Source organism: Ursus maritimus, unplaced genomic scaffold (genome assembly GCF_017311325.1).
Source record: "Ursus maritimus isolate PB19 unplaced genomic scaffold, ASM1731132v1 scaffold_12, whole genome shotgun sequence".
NCBI classification, from domain to species: Eukaryota; Metazoa; Chordata; class Mammalia; order Carnivora; family Ursidae; genus Ursus; species Ursus maritimus.
The window spans coordinates 69727856-69747721 of NW_024423564.1; the positions used below are offsets into that span (position 1 = coordinate 69727856).

A 19866-nucleotide genomic window follows, 5' to 3' on the forward strand; every position below is an offset into this window, starting at 1 on the left:
CTAACCCAGTTAAGAGCCGAGCGCCCACTTCCCCCAGCACGGCGGGGTGAGTCTGCGTTTCTGACAACTGAGATGAGAACAAGGCCCAAGCTCCTGACATTAACGGTGGCTTGTCTCTGAAACGCACCGTGGCCATTGGCTCCACCACACTCAGGCTTGTCTCTGAAACGCACCGCGGCCATTGGCTCCACCACACTCAGGCTTGTCTCTGAAACGCACCGTGGGCACTGGCTCTCCCACACTGACGTACTGGGGCAGGAAAACAATTCCATACTGTAGGACACTAGCGGAATATAACTGGATGAGATTTCCCACATTCAGAATGGTTTTGATGCACCCTTTTCCCTTGCTACGTCAGTGCAAAGCTGCCAAATGCCCTTTCTTGGGAAGAACTGTCCTTTATTCTCAAATTGTGTTTTGGTGTTAAAATGTCCTTTCTTGTATGCAATGAGGATGAGAGCAGACAGCAGTATTATCTATAATGTCCTTCCTTGGCCAAATAAAAAACTGCCATTCCCGTGTTTGAACCCCACGTACTTTTGGAAAGTGTACTGGTTTGTGAAATAGAAGGGCCTGCGAATCACTGCCTTGAGGAAAAAGGAAGGAGCAGGCACCACACCAAACCACAAGATTCAAATAAGAACGTCCTGGAAATGTATGTAACAGAGAGACCATGTTACCTCCATGCAGCCCGACCTAAGCACCCCTGTTGGCCTCAATGGGTTCCCCCCACCCCTGAGAGACCATGTTATGCCAGAGACGGTGTGTGGGGGGGCATCCCTGGCTGGAGAACAGCTGGGATCATTCTGAGTCCTCTTCATGAATATGCAAACACAGATTGATTTGTTTCCCTTGGGCACGTGTTATTATTCACAAATATTAATTAGTCTCCAAATACCACCTGTTCCTACAGCTCCCCACCCCGAGACCAGGACCCTGGCTCCCCAGAGGCTGGGGCCCCAAAACGGACATTAACAGGAGGAGGGGTACCCAGGGTCCCCCCCAGAGGGGCTGGCCAGGAGGAGAGAGCAGCACTTGGGCAAGAGGAGCCGGAGGGCAGGGAGGGCAGGGAGGGCAGGGACAGGAGGGAGCCGCTCACGTTCAAAATCGCGGGCAGCTAACCGAGCCCTTTTGTCATGCCCTGGACAGTTCACCGCGTGGCACTGCAGCAGCGGCCGCGGAGGCGGAAACAGGCCTTGTTACACTTGGGAAGGAAAACCAACATGTTTCCAACTCTCACCAAACCGACCGCGGGATTATGACGGGGATAAATCAGTCTCAGCCCCGACCTCGGCCCCGGGGATGGAAGCAGCCAGCAGCAGGCAGCGTCCCTATGCCAGCCAGGTGGCCAGAGTCTGTGAGCATAGCCTGCAACAGCCCACCCACCCTCCTACAGCTGGGCCCCCTGTGCTCTCACAGCCCTCGGCTTCTTGGGCTCCCCAGGGAATGGAGGGGAAACTTAGGAAGGGCATCCCAGAGTCCCTCCAGGCGGCACAAGGTCCAGCAGAGGCTCAGCGGGGGGGCAGGAGACCAAGGGCACCCGCAGAGGCCCCTGCCTACAGCTCCAGCCCCACCAAGTCACCAGCCCTCCAGCCTCCTTCCTCCGGCAGCGGAGCCTCCCTGGGGTCAATGCGCACCAGCACCTCCAGGCCTCGGCACCTGCTGTTCTCTCTACCAGGGGGAACGCCCTCCTCCTGCCCCCAACTACCGACTCACCCCTCAGAACTCAGTTCAAGGGACCCATCCCTGTGAATCTCCCCTGAGTGACCCTCCCTAGTTTAGTGAAGGCAGCAGGAGGTGGTGCTGACCAGGGGTTCTCAATCCAGGGTGATTCTGTAGCCAATCCCCCAAACCCCCGCGGGACATCAGGCAATGTCTGGAGACATTTTTTTTTTTAATTTTTTTTTTTTTTAAGATTTTATTTATTTATTCGACAGAGTTAGAAACAGCCAGCGAGAGAGGGAACACAAGCAGGGGGAGTGGGAGAGGAAGAAGCAGTCTCATAGCGGAGGAGCCTGATGTGGGGCTCGATCCCATAACGCCGGGATCACGCCCTGAGCCGAAGGCAGACGCCCAACCGCTGTGCCACCCAGGCGCCCCTGAAGACATTTTTTTATCATCGAGACTGGAGGCGGGGGGCAAGTGCTACTGGCATCTAGCAGGAAGAAACAAGGGAGGCTGCTAGATATCTTACAGTAACAGGCCGGCCCCCGCAGCAAAGGATTACCTGGTCCAAAATGTCAACAGTAGTGAGGTTGAGAAACCCTGGTAGAAACAAGATCCTTTGCTGATGTAGGCCAGGGCCTACCCCAGAACCCAGTCCCCTGTGAGCACCTTGGGCCCTCCACCCATAGCCATCCCAGCCTGGCTTAATTCCATCAGCCGTACCTGGGCCTCAGGATCTTAAAGCGTCTTCCCCTCCCCCTCGAAGCCAGCCTCACCTCCAGAAGCCAGGTCCTACAGCACATCTCCCACACCCCTTCACACAGGCCATCTGCAAGCAGCTTCCCTACAAGACAGAGAGCTCTGCTCTCAGGCACCTTTTTTGCTGAGAATGGGCTCCCAGGTAGGTCAGACCCAACACCTGGATGGATGGACAGGTGAAGGGACACGCCTTCCCCATCTGGCCTTTCCCACCTGTGACACAGCCTTCCTGCCGCATCCTCTACGTTAGCCCAATGCCCATCTCGCGACGCACAGGACCTGGCCCCTAGCAGGTCCCCAATACGTGCTCATTCCCTTTCCCGTTTCTCACGACCCTCCTCATCAGCTGACCACGCGGAACTACTCAGTGGGCTCTGCTGGGCCCTGAGCCAAGGAGCAGGGAGATGAACAAGACAGCCATGGGCTGGGCCTTCCAAGAGCTTACAGAAGATGGCCCCACCAGAAACCGCCCTCCCCAGTACTGCCCCTCCACCTGGTCCCCGTCTTAGTGACAAACACTACCACTGACCTGGTCTCCCAAGCCAGCCAATCCTCCTCAAATCCTCCCTTTTCCTCACCCCACACACCCAACCAGGCAGTGAGTTCGAATCTTCACTGCCTCCACTCCAACCACCACATGCCAGTGAGACCGCGGGAGCGTGGACCTCTTCAGGGGACTTCCTGCCTCAGGCTGCTCCCTGGTCACCCTGCACACAGACCAATGCCCCTGCGGGCTTACAAGAATGCAAAGGTGACCCTGGCCCTCAAGCTCATTCTGCTGCTTGATTCCACGGCAGACACACAGATATTTCAGGACCAAATGGACGGGCAAGTGGAGAGATGGGGGTGCGGATGATGTTTCTCTGCTTAAGAACCTTCGATGTCTCCAAATCACCCTCAGGAGAAAGTCTAGAGTCTTTAGCTGGACATCCAAGGCTCACCACGCTCTATCTCCAACCCCAACCCACCTGCTCTGTGCTTCTGGCAGAAAGACAGGAGAAATGAAAGAGACCAGGAAGGAGGTACCCGGGTCTTGGGAGCGTCTTGCTCTTTCTACCACAACCTACAGTTGATGGCAACAGACTTTTCTCCAGAAACACGGTGAATGGAAAAGCAGACAGATCCCAGTGTAAGTCCCAGAACGTCACCCAGAAGCCTACTTCACACCTACGGCAGCTGACGAGCTGTGTATCACTCCCACCCACCTCCATCAGGCCTTCTGGCCAGAAACCCAGGCACCAGCCTCGACACCTCCCCTCCTCCCTCATGTCCCACATTCAGCCATTTACCATGTCCTGTCTTCTGCACGTCCCTAAACAGCACTCACATCCCTTCCCTTCTTCTCCATCACCACCGCCCTGGCCCTTCACCGTTGCTCACCCCATGCACACCGGACCGTGTCATGCGCCCAGTGGCAACCCTTCCACAGCTCCCCGTCAGTCTGCATCACGACCCCAGCTGCTCAGCCGGGCCCACAGGACCCCTCTGTGCCCCCGGCCCCTGCCACCTCTTGGGGCACACTCACCAGGCCTCTGCTTGCTCACGTCAGTCACTTTTGGACAACCAGCACTGAGGGCAGGGCACCAGGGTCTCCGCTCCTTCCTGGAGAGAGAGTAAAGCATGAGAAAACACCAAGAATTTCATCACAGCAGAGTAGATGCTGACACAGAAAGACATTCAAAATCTGCTGTTGATGAAAAAAAAAAGTAGGTTTCGAAACTATCCGTGCAGGACATTCCCCATTCAGTAAAAATGCCCAACTCCCTACTCACTCACTCACTCTTTTCAGGACTCCGAGCGCCCACTATGTGCTAGGCTTTCTCCCAGGTACCCAGCCTAGAGCCGAGCAACGCGCAGACTGCCGCCCCACCTCAGCAGGCAGACTTGCGTCTGAACGACCCCTGCAGCGACCCCTCCTTGGGGGAGCAGAGGCCCCGCCCCGCAGCCACACCTGCCCAAGCTTCCGACTGCCAGCCAACCACGAGAACGTCCTCTTCTGATCCGCAAATGTGCCACATTTTGTGCAGTCTCCAGCCCTGTCAGTGCCTGAAACGTGCTGCCCACACTCTTCTGCCAAGTACCCCTTCGATCTCAGAGCCAATGGCACTTTCTCAGGGAGACCTTCCATGGTGTCCCGGACTACACGCCTGGACCTTGCCTAGGAGCACCGACCATAAAAGTCACAAATTATTATTTTTTATTTTTTATAAAGATTTTATTTATTTGAGAGAGAGAGAAAGAGAGAGAGAAACAGAGAGAGAGCACAAGCAGGGGCAGCGGCAGAGGGAGAGAGAGAAGCAGGCTCCCCACCGAGCAGGGAGCCCGATGCAGGACTCAATCCCAGGACCCCAGGATCACGATCTGAGCCAAAGGTAGACGTTGCACTGATTGAGCCCCCCAGGCGTCCCACGAATTATGTTTTTATACAACTGCCGAGTGGTCACCGAGTCATGACCATAGGCCTGGCGTGTGCCTGGCTCAGTTCCGTACCCCCAGCACCCCTCAGAGAGCAGGCCCATAGTAGGGGCTCATCAGGATATGCTGAACGAGTGGATGAACACATGAATGAGCTCTCAGAAAACACCCCGGCTTGCAAGAACCACACCAGCATACGTGCAGCCTTCCAAGAAGCTTCAGCGGCAATATTTATTTTTGACTTTCTGCTTCTCTATAATTTTTAAAATGAAGGTGTGCCCCTGGATGCCTCCTCTGCCGGCATGCACACCGCCACACAGCCCGGCTCTTCCCTCTAGAAGCGTGGGCACCGTCCTGGGTGGGGGTGGGGGTCGGACATGCCCACACTGTCTCGTCACCACCTCCCCACGGCTCAGCGACTTGGCACCGCCGGGGCCCACTCAATGCAGGCCGCTCGTCACCGCGGGCTCCTCTTCAGCCCCGCACCCCCACAGACGGGGCGATTCCGCCGTGGCTCCTCCCCATGCGGACCCTCGGGGACCCGGCTCAGGGAGCGCCCTCGCCAGCAGCCAGCCTCCCGCACCTGGGAATTGTCCTCCCTTGAGACTGACCACCTTTGCCAACCTGGGGGATGTCCTCACTGATGGAAGGCCCATCACAAAGGACTAAGACGGGCCTCGCCAACCCACCACCATCCGGCGCTGACCCTGCAGCTCATCCTCTTTCTGGCCTCCACTGGCCCCTGCGCCTGCCAGAACCAAGAGCCCTGGCCCTCGGGAGGGCTGCACCCTCCCTCCCCAGGTCCACTGAGTTTCCACAACGTTCCCTGTGGCCGCTGCTCCCAGCACACAGGCTGCTGGGCGGGTCTGGCCAGACAAACCAGCTTCCGTGTCCTAGACTCAAAGGCCGGTTTGTCTGGGGACACCCGCCGGGGCCTCATGCTGCCAGATGCAAGGCTGTTGGCTCCTCCATCGTTCAGGGACCTGGGGCAGAGGGACAGAGTCTGAGGCAGAGAACGGAGAGGGTCCCCTAAGCCAGCTGGCACTAGGAGCATGGACCTAAACGGACCGGGAAAGAGGTGTATGTCCAAAATGGCCTGGAGGTGGGTCAGAGAACAGACCAAACTTTGCATTGGGACAGACCTTAAAGCACACAGAAGAACGGGAGGGCAGGATTCTGGAAGAGCCAGAATAGAACCTAGTGCCACACCAGTCCAGGACCAAACGCGCCCCAAGACAACCTAGATAGGCAATGAGAATCACCCCTCACACTGACCAGCAGCAGCTCCCAGAAGCACTCTAGACTCATCCTGGGACACACCCAGAACAATCAGGACCACCAGATACACCCAGAAGGCCAACTGGAAAGCTACTCGGAAAGGGCCTGACTGGTACCGAGCCCAAGTTTGGAATCCTTGGTTGGCCCCCAGAAAGGCCTCAGAAGTGGTGAGGTTGGCAGCAACGGCCAGGATCAGGTAAGAGGCCTTGGCCCCCACTCAGGGCTGGCCCCCAGGAGGGCCCTCGGTCACGTGCCACACCTGGAGCCCTGCCTGGCAGCAGGACTGGGAACAAGTTGAAACCTAGGGGAGCAGAGACACCACTGTCTCTCCAGAGCAGCTCCCAGGCAGGTCCTCTGGCGACACCAGGAACAGTCCCCAGAAGCAGCAGCAAAAACATTGCCGAGGGGCAAAAACCACCATTTTCAGATCTGGGGGCGAGGGACACACAGAGACCGTTGCATCTGGACCTCAGACGCAGAACCTCATTAGATACCCAGGGCCCAGGCAGGGTGGGGGGCAGGTGGGACTGAGCACCCGGACGCCTCTAGTCTCACACCAGCCCACCAGAAGGTCAAATACGCCTGAGCAATGTACACGATCCCACAGATGACGACGACGAGGCCAGGCGTCCGGGGGCCAGGCGCTCTCCTTGCTGAGCTCCCCCAACCTGCGAACTTCAGTTCAGAACTGCAACTACTTCAGGAGAGCGGGTTGCCCTAACCTTAATGAGGTGTTGTTTTAAAGGCGCCCCCTCGCCAGTCCCCGGCCCGGGATTCTGATGAAGGTGGGTCTGCACCACCCCCATTGACGATTACAATGACCACTGCTTGCTAATACTACTGAGGTACCAGGCTTACTAGAGCCCAGGCCCTGTTCTAAGCACCCCCTGCTACTCAGCCTTAATCCTCAGTGCAACCCCACGAGGCGAGGCGTGGAATTGTCTCACACCCATCCGACAAAGGAGAAAATGGATTCAGAGATGTTAAGCAACTTGCTCAAGGCCACACTGCTCCTCAGCCGAGGGGCACCTCGGCAGTCTGGACCCAGGGCCTGCGCTCACCATGGATGCGCACGGCTCAGCACTCTCTCTGAGATCTGAGAACTCGCTGCCCTTCCTCTGCCCAGGTTTCTTCCCAAAGTCCAGAGCCTCACACCCAGCCCCCTCCTGGATGTCTCCACCGCCCGCACTGGAACTCAGATGTCCCAAGCATCTCAAAGACAACGTGTTGCACTACAAGCTCGAGTGCATGATCTGCCCCCAAATCTACCTGTCCTCCCTGTCCCCAGCTCGGCCACGCTGCAGGGCCTTCAGTAAAGGCCCCACCCAGTCCCTCCCAGGAACCTGGACCCCTTCCTCTTCCTCCTCCACACCCAATAAATCATCCTGTCCTGATAAATATGCCTTCCAGATGGCTCCATGCTCACTGCCCTATTCAAGACACCATCACCTCTCACCTGAGTTACCCGTACCCTCCTCACTGGGCATCCTGGGTCTATCCACTTCCCATAGCCACAGAATCCTCTTCCGGACACGTGAATCTGATCCTAGCACATTCCACACCGCCCACCCAAGCTTTAAACCTTTGGCGTCTCCCTTCTGTGTTCTCAGAGTAAAGTCACAGCTATTTACGGGACACTCAGGGCCCTCTGGGATGTGCTATACCTTAGAATGCCCCAAGACCTCTGAGTCTTCACTCACACTATTTTCTCTGCCTGGAGTGCTCTTTGTGCAACTGGAAAACTCCTGTTCATTCCTCAAAACCCACTTCAGATAGCCCTTTCTCGGTCTCTTCCGGGACTCATCTGACTTCGACCCTTGAACTCTCCCTTGCCTCACGTGCAGGCAGCTTCCCCAACCTTGTGACTTCAGCTCAGGACCCCAGCTGCTTTCGACGAGCTGATGCTGAGCTCAACGTCAGCAGTTCCTGAGGGGAGTGCGCCCTCTTCCACACGGCTGCTGGTCCCCTAGGAAGCAGGGCGGCCCCGGCTGAAAGTGCCTAGCCCAGTGTCTGGCACACAGTGGCAATCAATAAGAGGTTAGTGAATTGCTCTGCATTCCCATGATGCAATCTGTTCCCCGAGGGACCATGAGCTTCTCAAGGGCAGGGCCCTGGCTGCAAGCTTGGCCCAAGCACACGACAGTGTCGGTCACACAAGGAGGGCCTGCCACTGCTGATCACGCACTGTCACACAGCTCCCCTGGATTCCCACAACAGCCTTGGGACCCAGTCAGGGTTGCACGAGCTGTCCCATTTCACAGGGGGTGAAACTGAGGTGCAGGGAGGCACAAGCTGGAAAGTGGAGAAGCTGTGACATGTAGTATCAAAGAGGCCTGGGTCCCCCTTCCCCCGACTGAGGGCCCTCCACACTGAACTCCTACAGGGCTGATGGGAGAGTGGGGAGATCACCAACTGCCAGGGCCAGGTGTGCTGCATATCAGTCCCACTCCCAAGAAAGGCCCTTCAGCCCATCTACTCCGACTGCAGCCATCCCCTCCGACGGCTTCACCAGCCCCCAAAGCAACGCCACGGATGCGGACACCACCCCCACGGTCACAGCGTAAACAAGGCTGAACAGAGGAGAGGTCAGGAGCTGCGGGGGGAAGAACAAGAAGGAAGGAATAATATTAAAACAATTTCCTTGGGGCGCCTGGGTGGCACAGCGGTTAAGCGTCTGCCTTCAGCTCAGGGCGTGATCCCGGGCGTTATGGGATCGAGCCCCACATCAGGCTCCTCTGCTATGAGCCTGCTTCTTCCTCTCCCACTCCCCCTGCTTGTGTTCCCTCTCTCGCTGGCTGTCTCTATCTCTGTCGAATAAATAAATTAAAACAAAACAAAAACAAAAACAATTTCCTTGTTAAAGGAAAGAATGAGAAAGAGCAACTGGAGAGGAAAACAAAACTACAGACGCATCTCCAATCGTAAGGGGGAACTGAGCCAGCCAAAATGTGCAAGAAAGTGTGTGCAGGAGAGTGCGCTAGACTGTAAGTGTGCACACAGCCTTCCCCGGATCGTGCAAAGGGGCTCTGTGGGGGCACAAGCGGGCCACACGGCGCGGTGCACGGGCATGCGAGCACAGGACATTCCCGAGCTGCGGCTGCTGGGCAGGCCCCGGTGTGCAAGTGTGAGGGTAACAAGGTGAGAGGGTGTGTAGTGTGTGTGGGGGGAGAGCACAGTGTGGGAATGAAGGTGTGTGTGTGTGAGTGTGTGGCCTGCGCCTGGGGCTGCGGATGCTGGGCGCTGTGTTTGGGGAGTTACACCCGCTCCTCCTTGAAGCCCTAGGCTCATTCATATAATCAGTGAAAAACAGGGATTTTCTTGCTCCCTGAAGCAAGAGTTAATAAGGCGCCAAGCACAGAATTTTCTGAGATTTCCTCTCAGAACCCTCCTCTGGATCCCTTCAGATCTCTGACGCCTCCCAAAGGATCCCTCAGCAGATCCCCTCCCTTCCCAGGGGATCCCTCAGCACTGAGGGATCCTTTTCTAGGCCTCCCACCCCAATGCACTTCCCTGGATTTTCTGGCCAGATTCCGCACCAGGTCACTCTGGGTCCCTGCCCCTGTCTCTTCAGGAACCAAAGTGGAGCCTTCATCACCAACACTCAGCAGTCCGGCCTCCCAGGCTCCGCCTGGCCGCCCCCAGGGGAATCCAGAGACTCCCCTCCCTCCCAGTTCACAGCTCAGGTACCGGGCTCTCACCGCCCAACCTGCTCCACCTTGGGGGCCCCCTGCACTGCGCAGGGGGGGGGGCGAGAGGGGGAGTCTTTGAAATGGGGAGAAAGGCTAGCCCCTCCCCCACCCGGGGGTGGAAGAACCAGAGAGGCGGCATTCCAGAGAAATGAGGAGGGGGCCTAGCAGAGCGCGGGCAGAGATCCTGGTCAGTGGGAGACAGAGACACCGAAAAACCAAAAGGAGACACGAGAGAGACCCGGAGAGAGACTCAGAGATGGGGAAGGGAGTACAGAGATGCGGGGAGGGAGCCACACACAGCGGGAGAAACCCTGGGGCTGCGGGTGGGGGGTGGGGGGGACTGGGAGGCAGTGACACAGGGAGACAGAGATACAGAGACACTGAAGGGCACTGAGACCAAGACACCGAGGAAAACAGCAGCTGAGCCTGAAACGTGGGCACAGCATTGAGGACCCGGGCACACCGGGACGGGACGGGACGCGACGCGGGGCGGCGACTGAGTGAACTTTCCGGAGCGGGTCCGAGTGGACACGTCCTCACGGGACAGGTCTCTTCGGGGCCTTCAGGTCTTTGCGCCGGGGTGGGGGTGGGCACAGCCCGCCCGGGCCCCTCCCCCGCCCGCGCCGGCGACCGAGGCGGGCGGGGGCTCCAAACTCGCGCCCGGCGCACCCCGGGCCCGCACGTGCGCCGGGGCCGCGAGCGAGACGGGGGCGCGTCGGCTGCGGATCCCCTGCCGGCTGGGAGGGGGCGCCTGTGCGGCGGGGGCGGGGGCGCGGCCTGGACCCGCCCGGGGCTGGGGTGGCTGTGGGAGGTGGAGGGCCGCCCCCGGAGCGCGGCCGCGCGGGTTGGGGGGAGACGAGGCGGGACCGAGGACGCCGAGCACAAATGCAAAGGGAAACTTTGCACTGGGGGGCGCGGGCTGCGGCTCAGGTGCGGCGCGGAGGGCGGGGAGGAGGGGGGCGGCGAGGGGCGGCGAGGAGCTAGCCAGCCGGCGGCGGCGGGGAGGGGGGAGCGTCTGCCGCGGGGTAAGCGCGGGGAGGAGCCGCCAGGCTCAGAGGGGGGGCCCAGCCGAGGCTGCGGGCGCGGCAGGTGGGGGCGCGGCCCGGCCTAAGCGGCGCCTCTAGCCCCGCTCGGAGGACGCGGGGAGGGGGCGGCGGGAGCCGGGAGGGAACGGATGCGGAGGGGACTGGAGGGGGGCCCGGGGGTCACTCACCGCCTATCCAGGGGCCGTCGGTCCTCATGTCCCCCCCCAAGCCGCTGGGGCCGCTGCTCCCGCTGCTCTTCTGTCGCCGCCGCCGCCGCCGGGTCGCACTCCCGCCACCGCCACCCGAGCCGGAGCCGGAGCCGGAGCCGGAGCCGCCGCCTCTGCCGCCGCCGCCACCGCTCCCGCCGCTCCCGCGCCAGCTCCAGCCGCGCGCCCCCGCTCGCGCCCGCGCCCGCGCCCCTGCCCCTGCCGTGCGCGTGCCCGGCACCGCCCCTCCCCTCGTGCACTCTCACTCGTAGAGCGGTGGAGCCGCGTAGGCCCAGCGAGGCCACAACCCAACCCTGAGTCTAAACCGATTGGAGCTCCCATATTGGACCAGAACCCCAGTAATGAGCATGGACGGACCCAAACTCCCATACAAAGTCCATATCCTGTTAGTGGCTCCCACTCCTAATATGAACCCGATAACTACTCTAGGACCCAATTTCCTCCGTATACAAATCTGCACCTGATAGTGAGCCCAGACCCCATCCCCAAACACAGTATTGAGTCCTAACTCCTAAATCTGCCCCCACATTGCCACAAGTAGTCATTTTAATTTGCACCCCTACATTGACCCCAAATACCAGTTCTGAGTCTAGCCCCTTTATCATCTCTACCCACCTAAACTTGATAGTGACACCAGCACCAACTCTGGTGCTTAAATGGACCCCAGCACTAATGCTGGGCCCCAGATGTACCTATATGTACCTTAAAGTCCAACAGCTATCTTGCTATGGACTCCAGGACTCTCTTCTGAACCCCAAGACTTACATAAAACCCCGGTACTCTCTGAATCCCAAGACTTACACAAAACTTACACACATACATAAAACTCCTGGTCCAGGTCAACACCAATACTTTCCGACTTGGGATTCCCAATTCCAGAACTGGATTGGGTCATCAGAAAAGGACCCTACCACAGATATTGACCTTGATTAAACCCCATAAATCCTTGGGGCAATTTAAGACACTAACTTACCCCAACTCCAATAATAATCTTAGAATGCAAGATTAATGAGACTGGCTTTGCGGAAACGCCACACAAATCTTATCCCCATGCTCACCCTCTACTTATCTGACCTGATATCGACCCCAACCAGAGGCTGGCCAACACCCTAATACTTACACCAATTCCAACTGTGAGCCTGAATCAAGTCTTTATTGGTCCCTGAGTTCAAGACTTGATAATGTCCCCCAAACCTGATTTTAAAAACCAAAAAACCCTTGGTACTGAGTTTCTGACTTCTCATAACAAACTCAAATGCTGACCTTATAAATTTCTGGGCTAAATCTATAACTGACCTGAAGATTTATTCCAAGCCCTAACTCAGAAGGAGACCTGGTGAGCACCAAACCGAGAGCCACACATGTTGGCACGAAAGCACCCCACTCCGCATCTGCTGCAGACCCACCCTCCCAGTCCATTTCACCACCATTAGCCCTCTCCTTCCCTGGGAAAGATGGGAACTGGCCCCTACTGCTCTAGGTCAGTTGACCCCTGTGGGGTCTCTGATCTTCTACGGGTCTCCCTGATACCTTTGTGAGTTTGGAGGTCAGGTGAGAAATAAACAAAGCTTGGGGATTGCTGAGGCACCTGGATTCGGGGATCACAGCGTTAATGTGCACGGCAGGGGCGGAGGTGGTGTTTAGGGATTTGGGCTGAGGGGTCAAGTTCTGGTTATCACCTAATTCACTGCCTGCTTTTGCTCAGGACTTGGATTCAGAAACAGTGCATGTGCGCCCCCTGGTGTGTGAGAAGGGGATGGACTGGCTTCGGTAATTCTGGGCAAACAATTAGATGCGGATGACCAATGGATCAAAAATGAATATTCCGTCAGTGGTTTTTTACCCATTGGTAATTTTGGTGTACTGTGGGGGGGGGGGGGTATTGTAAGTTTTATGTATCTTTAGACATTTTTCCTGGTTTTCTGAGTTCGGAGCTGGTTTAGTTTCTTGGTTTTGTTTTACGAAATTGAAAACATATACTTTTTAGCCAATTATGCCTGCTCTTTGCTGACTTCCCGTTGGCTTCAATGGCGTATACTTTCCACACTGGGATCATGACTGAGCCACCCACTGAGGCACTGGCTACCCTTTCTCAATCTCCTTTACCCTGGACACTGCCAACTGAATGCTGATGACTTCCAGTCTGTCTCCAGTCTGGGCCTCTCCTCTGGGCTCAGTTCTCATCTAACCAAGGACCTTTTCCATACCAGTCCCTGGACCTTTGTTGAGTAAACTGAATTCACTCTGTCTCCCACCCCAGATCTGCTGACCAGCAGGAGTCTCCATCTCAGGCCATGACATCCTCATTCATCCTGTCACAGGGCCAGAAACACGGACCCTTTCTCTCCTGCACCCCCATCCAATCAGTCACCAGTCCTGCAAACCTTGAAAAATCGAAAGTGACTAGAGACCACGTGGCTCTGTGAGGGCTGTAAAGGGCTGGAGGTAGGGGGAGACAGAAAGATGAGGAAAGGGGAGGGGGATGGGAAAAGAGACAGAATTTCTATTTTGGGAGTTTCAGTCCATACAAAACCGAGTTGGTGGGACACCTGGGTGGCTCAGTCCTTAAGCTTCTCTCTCTCCCACTCTCCTGCTTGTCTTCCCGCTCTCGCTGTCTCTCTGTCAAATAAATAAATAAAATCTTAAAAAAACAACCAACCAACCAAGTTGGTCATAAAATCCCTTGCATATGGTCATTAAGTAACACCCCTTAAGATTTGTTCTTCCTTAAGTAGGCAACTTAGATGTTATTTATTTGTCAGAGAAAGAGAGCACAAGCAGGGGGAGCAGCAGGCAGAGGGAGAAGCAGGCTTCCTGCCCAGCAAGGAGCCCTATCATACCAGACCTGGACTCGATCCTGGGAGCTTGGGGTCATGACCTGAGCCAAAGGCAGATGCTTAACAGACTGAGCCACCCAGGCGCCCCTAAGTGGGTACCTTGGCGCTTCCTCCAGGTTTTACAGCTATAGCTTCCTCTAGGAAGCCATTCTTAATCCCTGGCTGGGTTGAGGGCTTGCCTGCTGAAGTGCTAAGCACTAGGTATCAATACCTCACCGAGGGGCGCCTGGGTGGCTCAGTCATGATCCCAGGGTCCTGGGATGGAGTCCCATGTCAGGCTCCCTTCTCAGCGGGGAGCCTGCTTCTTCCTCTCCCACTTCCCTTGCTTGTCTTCCCTCTCTCGCTGTCTCTCTCTCTCCCTCTCCCTCTGTCAAATAAATAAAGAAAATCTTTTAAAAAATACCTCACAGAGTGTGGGTTCCTTGAGGGCAGGAGGGATGAGACTGTTGACCATTGCCATATCCCTGTGGCCAACATGGGGGCCTAACACACAATAGGTGCTCAATATGTATTTGTTAAGGGAGTAAAAAGATAAATTTTCCTCTTCTGTGCTCAGGGATCCATCAGACATAAATGACTAGGGAGGGAAAAGCTCCCGGACCAAGCCTCAGAGCTCACCCATACCTGGGGCCTCTGTAGGCCCTGCATATGCTAAAGAGGGGCTTGTGGTGTCTGTTGACCTGATGCCTGCGAGCCTGGGCATCACTAGGTCGAAAGCTCTGGCAGTTCAGCTCCCTCTTCCCAGCCCAGCCTGGTCTGTGAACACAACACTTGGAGGCTGGCCGGGCAAGGGCCTTTGCGCTCGTGCGGTTGAAGCCGGCAGACCCCACTCTCTGCTGTGCTAACCAGGCTCTTGCTGAGTTACCAAGACTCAGCCCGTTGGGCTCCAGTCCCTGCTCACCCATCTTTCGGTCACCCATGTGGTCAAGTGTGGGCCAAGGCAGGGCACGGGGACGTGCATGTGTAGCCTGCCCAGGCCTCACACGAAACCGGACACCAGGCCGAGGTGGAGAACCAGAGGCCCAGGCCGCAGGGCCACACAGACAAGGAGCTCAGGTGGCTGGGCCTGTGAGTGCATGACAGCTATGGAAGGAGAGGAGCCAAGGCTCTGTCCAGACTGCCAAACACTGAGCACGGGGTCCGTGTGGGACTGACCTGCCTCCCTGCTCCTGGGCCTGGAGGGGAGGGACGTCCTTGTGCTCATCTGTGAAGGCCAAGTGGTACCACGTGGTAGTTCTGTGTCTGCTGTGTTCCAGCCCCAGGGTGCAGGGTGAGGGGAGAGCCAGATGTCAGCTCCCACTCACTGTTCACCCTTTGTCCAGGGCCTGGGCCCACCAGACACTCTCCTCAAACTCATGTTGTAAATACATCTCTTAGTCGGTCTAAATCAGATTAACTTCAGCTTGAGTCCCTACCCAGCAGACCAGCAAGAATTCCCTATGACTCACAGCTCTCCTCCACCTCCCTCCGATTATCCAAGAACTCCAGGGGCTGCATAACCCCCAAACGGTCAGTCTGTGCTCCACAGCTTTGCAGGGAAGGGCTGAACTCTTTTTCAGGCCCCTGCCATTGCAGATACCAGCCGTCACTGCCGTGGGGCCTCCACTGCGTGGCCTCATCTGCAGGGCCTCCCTTGAGCAGCCCGGGCTTTGGTAAGGGGATCCCCCCACTGCCCCCACCCAGGCTCTTTCAAGGGGGACTCTCCCCTAGATGCCCAAAGTGGCAGCTTTGAGTTCTTGGCATTTTTGGTGATACACAGCTACTTTCCTGGAGGCTGTGTCACAGAGGGATGGGGAATGCCTGACCCCTGGCCCTGTCTTCTTCCGTGTTGTCCAATCAGCTCCCTGAGAGACGCGGTGTTCTCCCTTTTAGCCCACCGGAAAGCGTTCAGACTCCAGAACTGCAAAGCAGTCTGTTTACCTCCTCAGGTGTGGGGCGGGAGAAAAAAGGCTCAGGCCTCAAACACAAAAGCCTAGTTAATGCCTCTCATTCCTTTCTGATGAGTCACTATAAGGGGGAAATGAGCCAGGGGTTAATTTCTCAATAGAACATTCTGCTGATGACTTCCTCCTAAGTTTCTCCAAGAAAAAAGCCACCAGAGGAGGTCTCCATCATCCCCCCACTACCAAATCCACAGACCCACCCCATCTCCTTCCTTCCTGTGTCCCTCCTGGTTCCCCCCAGAGCAGGGGCTGATCCCCACCTGGGTGCAAGATGCTTCGCCCCTCCTCCGGGCCTTTGCTTCTCCCGCTCCCCGCCACCCCATCTTTTTTACTGTGGCATTCCCACCTGCTTGCATGTTTAGATTGCTCCCATGCTAAGAAAAATTCCTTGCCTTGACCCCACACTCCCCTCAGAGTGGGAGACCGAGCATTCGTCTGCTCTCCTTCGCAGCAATCCCAGGGCTGTTTATACATGAAGCTTCTACTCTCCCATCTCATGCTCACACTCAGCCCACTATAGCCTCGCTCCCGGACCAACACTCCACGGCAATTGCTCTTGACATAATGACTATTCACCTCCGTTTTGTCAAACCCAACGGCCCCGCCTCTGTTTTCAGCTTAGCGGACTTCCCAGCAGCCTTTGCTGCTTCCTGCCATCTGCCTGGGTCACTTCGGTCCAAGTGCAGACAGGCCAGCTCCTTGACGTCATCACAATGACCATCTTCCACATGTCACTGAGGCCACCCATTTTTTTTTAAGGATTTTGTTTTTAAGTAATCTCTACACCCAACGTGGAGCTCAAACCCCCCTGAGATCAAGAGTGTCATGCTCCACGAGCCAGAAAGGTGCCCCCGGCCACCCATCCTTACGGGCCCTGTCCCCGTCTCTGACCGCACCTCCACCGCTCCCACCTTGCTCGTGTGACCTCGGGATAAGCTATTCGGTCTCATCGACCCCCGCCCTGTTCATCTCTTGGTGTTCTCCTAACACATCAGCTCTCTCCTTGTTTCACTTCTCTTCTTGGCCAACTTAGATGCCAAGGCCCCACATTTTAATAACACTTGCCAATACCCCAAACCCTTTGCCTCTCTGCCTTTTGATCATCTGTGTCTGGCACACCCCCAACTCCAGTGAGCCCTCCTATCTGCCTTTTTTTTTTTAGATTTTATTTTTAAGCACTCTCTATTCAAACTCGCACCCCCGAGATCAAGAGTCACACGTGCTACCAACTGAGCCAGCCAGGCGCCCCTCCCGCCTGCCTTCTTGTCCTGCGCTCAAGCAGCCAAGTGACGCCACAGGTCAGCTCGATGTTCCCATAAATCATAGCCCCTGACGGCACATGGGCCCTCGACACGTTTCTCTACCCATTCCCTGCGATGGCTATTTCTAACCTTCCCCATTCTCTTTAAGTCTCCCACCAGCCCATTTCCTCCTCGATGGCAGAGGTGACCTTGCTGTTTCTTTACAGAGAGGATTAAAGCTACCAGACAGGAAAGCCCCCGGTCTCCCACCGGCACAGCCCACATCGCCCTACATCTGCCCTCTCCCCTGCTGCGTTAGGGAAAGCACCCCTCCTCCTATCTCAGGCCGGAGCTCCTGCCCATCCGCCTCTCCCCAGGCCACTCATCCAGTGTTCGCCCTTTTCTCTGAGCACCCTCCCAGCTGGATCCTTCCTATCCACCTGCCTCCCTTCCTCACTGCTGGCCATCATGGGCTCCTACTCACGCCAACATGCAGTCAAATTTGGCTTTCACCTCCCCCAGCTCCCCCAGAACACGATGCTTGAGCCATGACCTGCACGTCTCAAACTGGATGGGCTTTTTTCCCCTCCAGTATTCATCTTATTAGATCTCTTGATTATCACATTCTTTTGTTTTTTTTAAAGATTTTATTTATTTATTTGACAGAGAGAGAGACAGCCAGCGAGAGAGGGAACACAAGCAGGGGGAGTGGGAGAGGAAGAAGCAGGCTCCTAGTGGAGGAGCCCGATGCAGGGCTCGATCCCATAACGCCGGGATCACGCCCTGAGCCGAAGGCAGACGCTTAACGACTGAGCCACCCAGGCGCCCCTGATTACTACATTCTCAAAACACTGGCTTCTTTGACTCCCTGGACACTGTCCTCTCCTGGTTTGTCTCCTAACTCCTTGGTCTCCTCCTCAGGCTTCTCTGCGGGGTCGCCCTCCTCCACCAAACGCTGGCCTTCCTCAAGGCCGCTTCCCGGGCCTTTCCCCCTCTCGCTGTGCACTCTCCCTGGTGATCTCATCCATGCCCATAGCTTCGATCGCCGTGCGTCTGCTGATGATTCACACCTGTGTGTCTCCAGCCGGGGAACCTCCGGTCTGAGCTTCTGACCAGCAGGAGACGGGCCAACTGCCTCGTCAACGTCTCCACCTTGGTCTCAAAGGCACCCAACCCCAGCGTGTCCAAGACCTACCTTGCTCTCTCACCTCTCCAACGTTCTCTGTCTCAGTGAATGGCACCACTGTCCACCTGACAGGCAAGCCAGAGTCCTGGGAGCCATCATCAAAGCCTGCCAATTTTACCTCCAGAGCATCTCTCTAACCTGTGCTCTTCTCTTCATCTCTACCAGCACCTCACCGGTCCCAGCTACCATTGCGTCTTATCTGGATTCCTACAGGGGCTCCTAACTGATCTCACTGCACCTGTCCTGCCCTTCTCCAGTCTTATCACGTCACTCCCCTTTTAAGACCTTCTGATGGCTTCTCATTGCTCCTGGGATAAAAAGCCAGCTCCTTACCCTGTGCCAAAGGCCCTCCCCTTGTCTATGACCAGCCTCATCCAGCATCTCCCCTCCCCCTTGCTCGGCTCCCTTCCGCTGTGCCAGCTTCCTTTCGATTCCTCAAACACACACGAACACCCCACTCCCAACCACCCGCACATTCTTTCTAGATGATTTCCCCACACCCTACCTGTTTTACCTTTAGCTCGTCTTCACTTTTGGTTCAAGCATCACTTCCTTGGGGCAGCCTTCCCCGACCCTTGGTCTAGATCAGGGCTGTTAGACATTCTGACAGAGCCCTGTTTCTTCCACCAGTAATGATGCATACATATCTCTCTGGGACCCCAGCTCTGTGCAGAAGGTGGGGGGAGTCTACGGGCAGCTCAGGCAATGTGGAGCATGGCATTCAGAAGTGTGGTGAGACCTTCTGGCTAGGGGCCTGGAACTGCATAGGTGCATATTACGAACACCTCCAGGTTTCCAGGGACTCCCCACACGGCGCCAATACCACCAACGTCACAGGCCAGACTGGCCCCAGTCAGGACAGACCCAACACTGGGGGCAGCCTGGCATCCGGAGACACACACACCTGGTCTGGATTACAGCCATGGCACTTACTAGCTGTGTGGTCTTGGACAAATTGCTTCTCCAGGCCTCAGTTTCCTTTTCTGTAAAAAGGGGACACTACCTACTTTGCAGCACTGTGAGAATGACATGAGATTGTGTTTATAAAGAGCACCCCCAGAGCTTCACATCACAGGTTCTTGAAAATAGAAGCCATTTGATGATTACCAGAATTAGCATAATCAAGCCTCTAATAGCACCAGTTTGGAGCACTGTTTAAAAGCTAATCCCACTGGGCCCCATATCCTGGTAATCCTCAGCCACTATCTGAATGAGAGCTGGCTTCATCCTCCACCAACCTTCTGCATTTCCTCTCCCCTGATCCACCCTCCCGCGGCTCCCTCCTCAGCCTTCCCTGTAGCCCTCCAGAAGCCCTCAGCCCCTTCAGAGGTCCTTTCTCTAATTCCTGCCCAACTGAGGACCCAGCAGCGGTCTCCGGGGGGCTGCCGTCCTCCACAGCCACAGAGCGAGAAGGCAGGGGCAGAGCCTTCCTCGCTCTCAAAAGCCACTCCCAGATCATTATTCCTTCAGCCTCATGGAAAAATCCCTGCTCATTTAAGGCTCATGCCATCTGGCTCTTGCAATTCATTCATTCAACCAAGATTTATTGAGTGCTTTTTCCTCTTTCTCTCCCTTATCTTCTTTCACAAAGGATTTCGGTG

General features: G+C 56.4%; 1 protein-coding gene across 1 annotated transcript in view; it reads right to left on the minus strand.

Annotated features, from left to right (window-relative positions):
* Positions 1 to 11148, minus strand: part of PTPRF (protein tyrosine phosphatase receptor type F) — an 87982-nt gene extending 76834 nt beyond the window's left edge. Inside the window, exons 1-2 of the mRNA XM_040627409.1 lie at positions 11020 to 11148; positions 3950 to 4026 (exon numbers count right to left, since the gene is read on the minus strand). The gene's annotated coding sequence lies outside the window, so the exon portion shown is untranslated. The remainder of the gene's footprint in view (positions 1 to 3949; positions 4027 to 11019) is intronic.
* Between the last annotated feature and the right edge of the window lie 8718 nt (positions 11149 to 19866).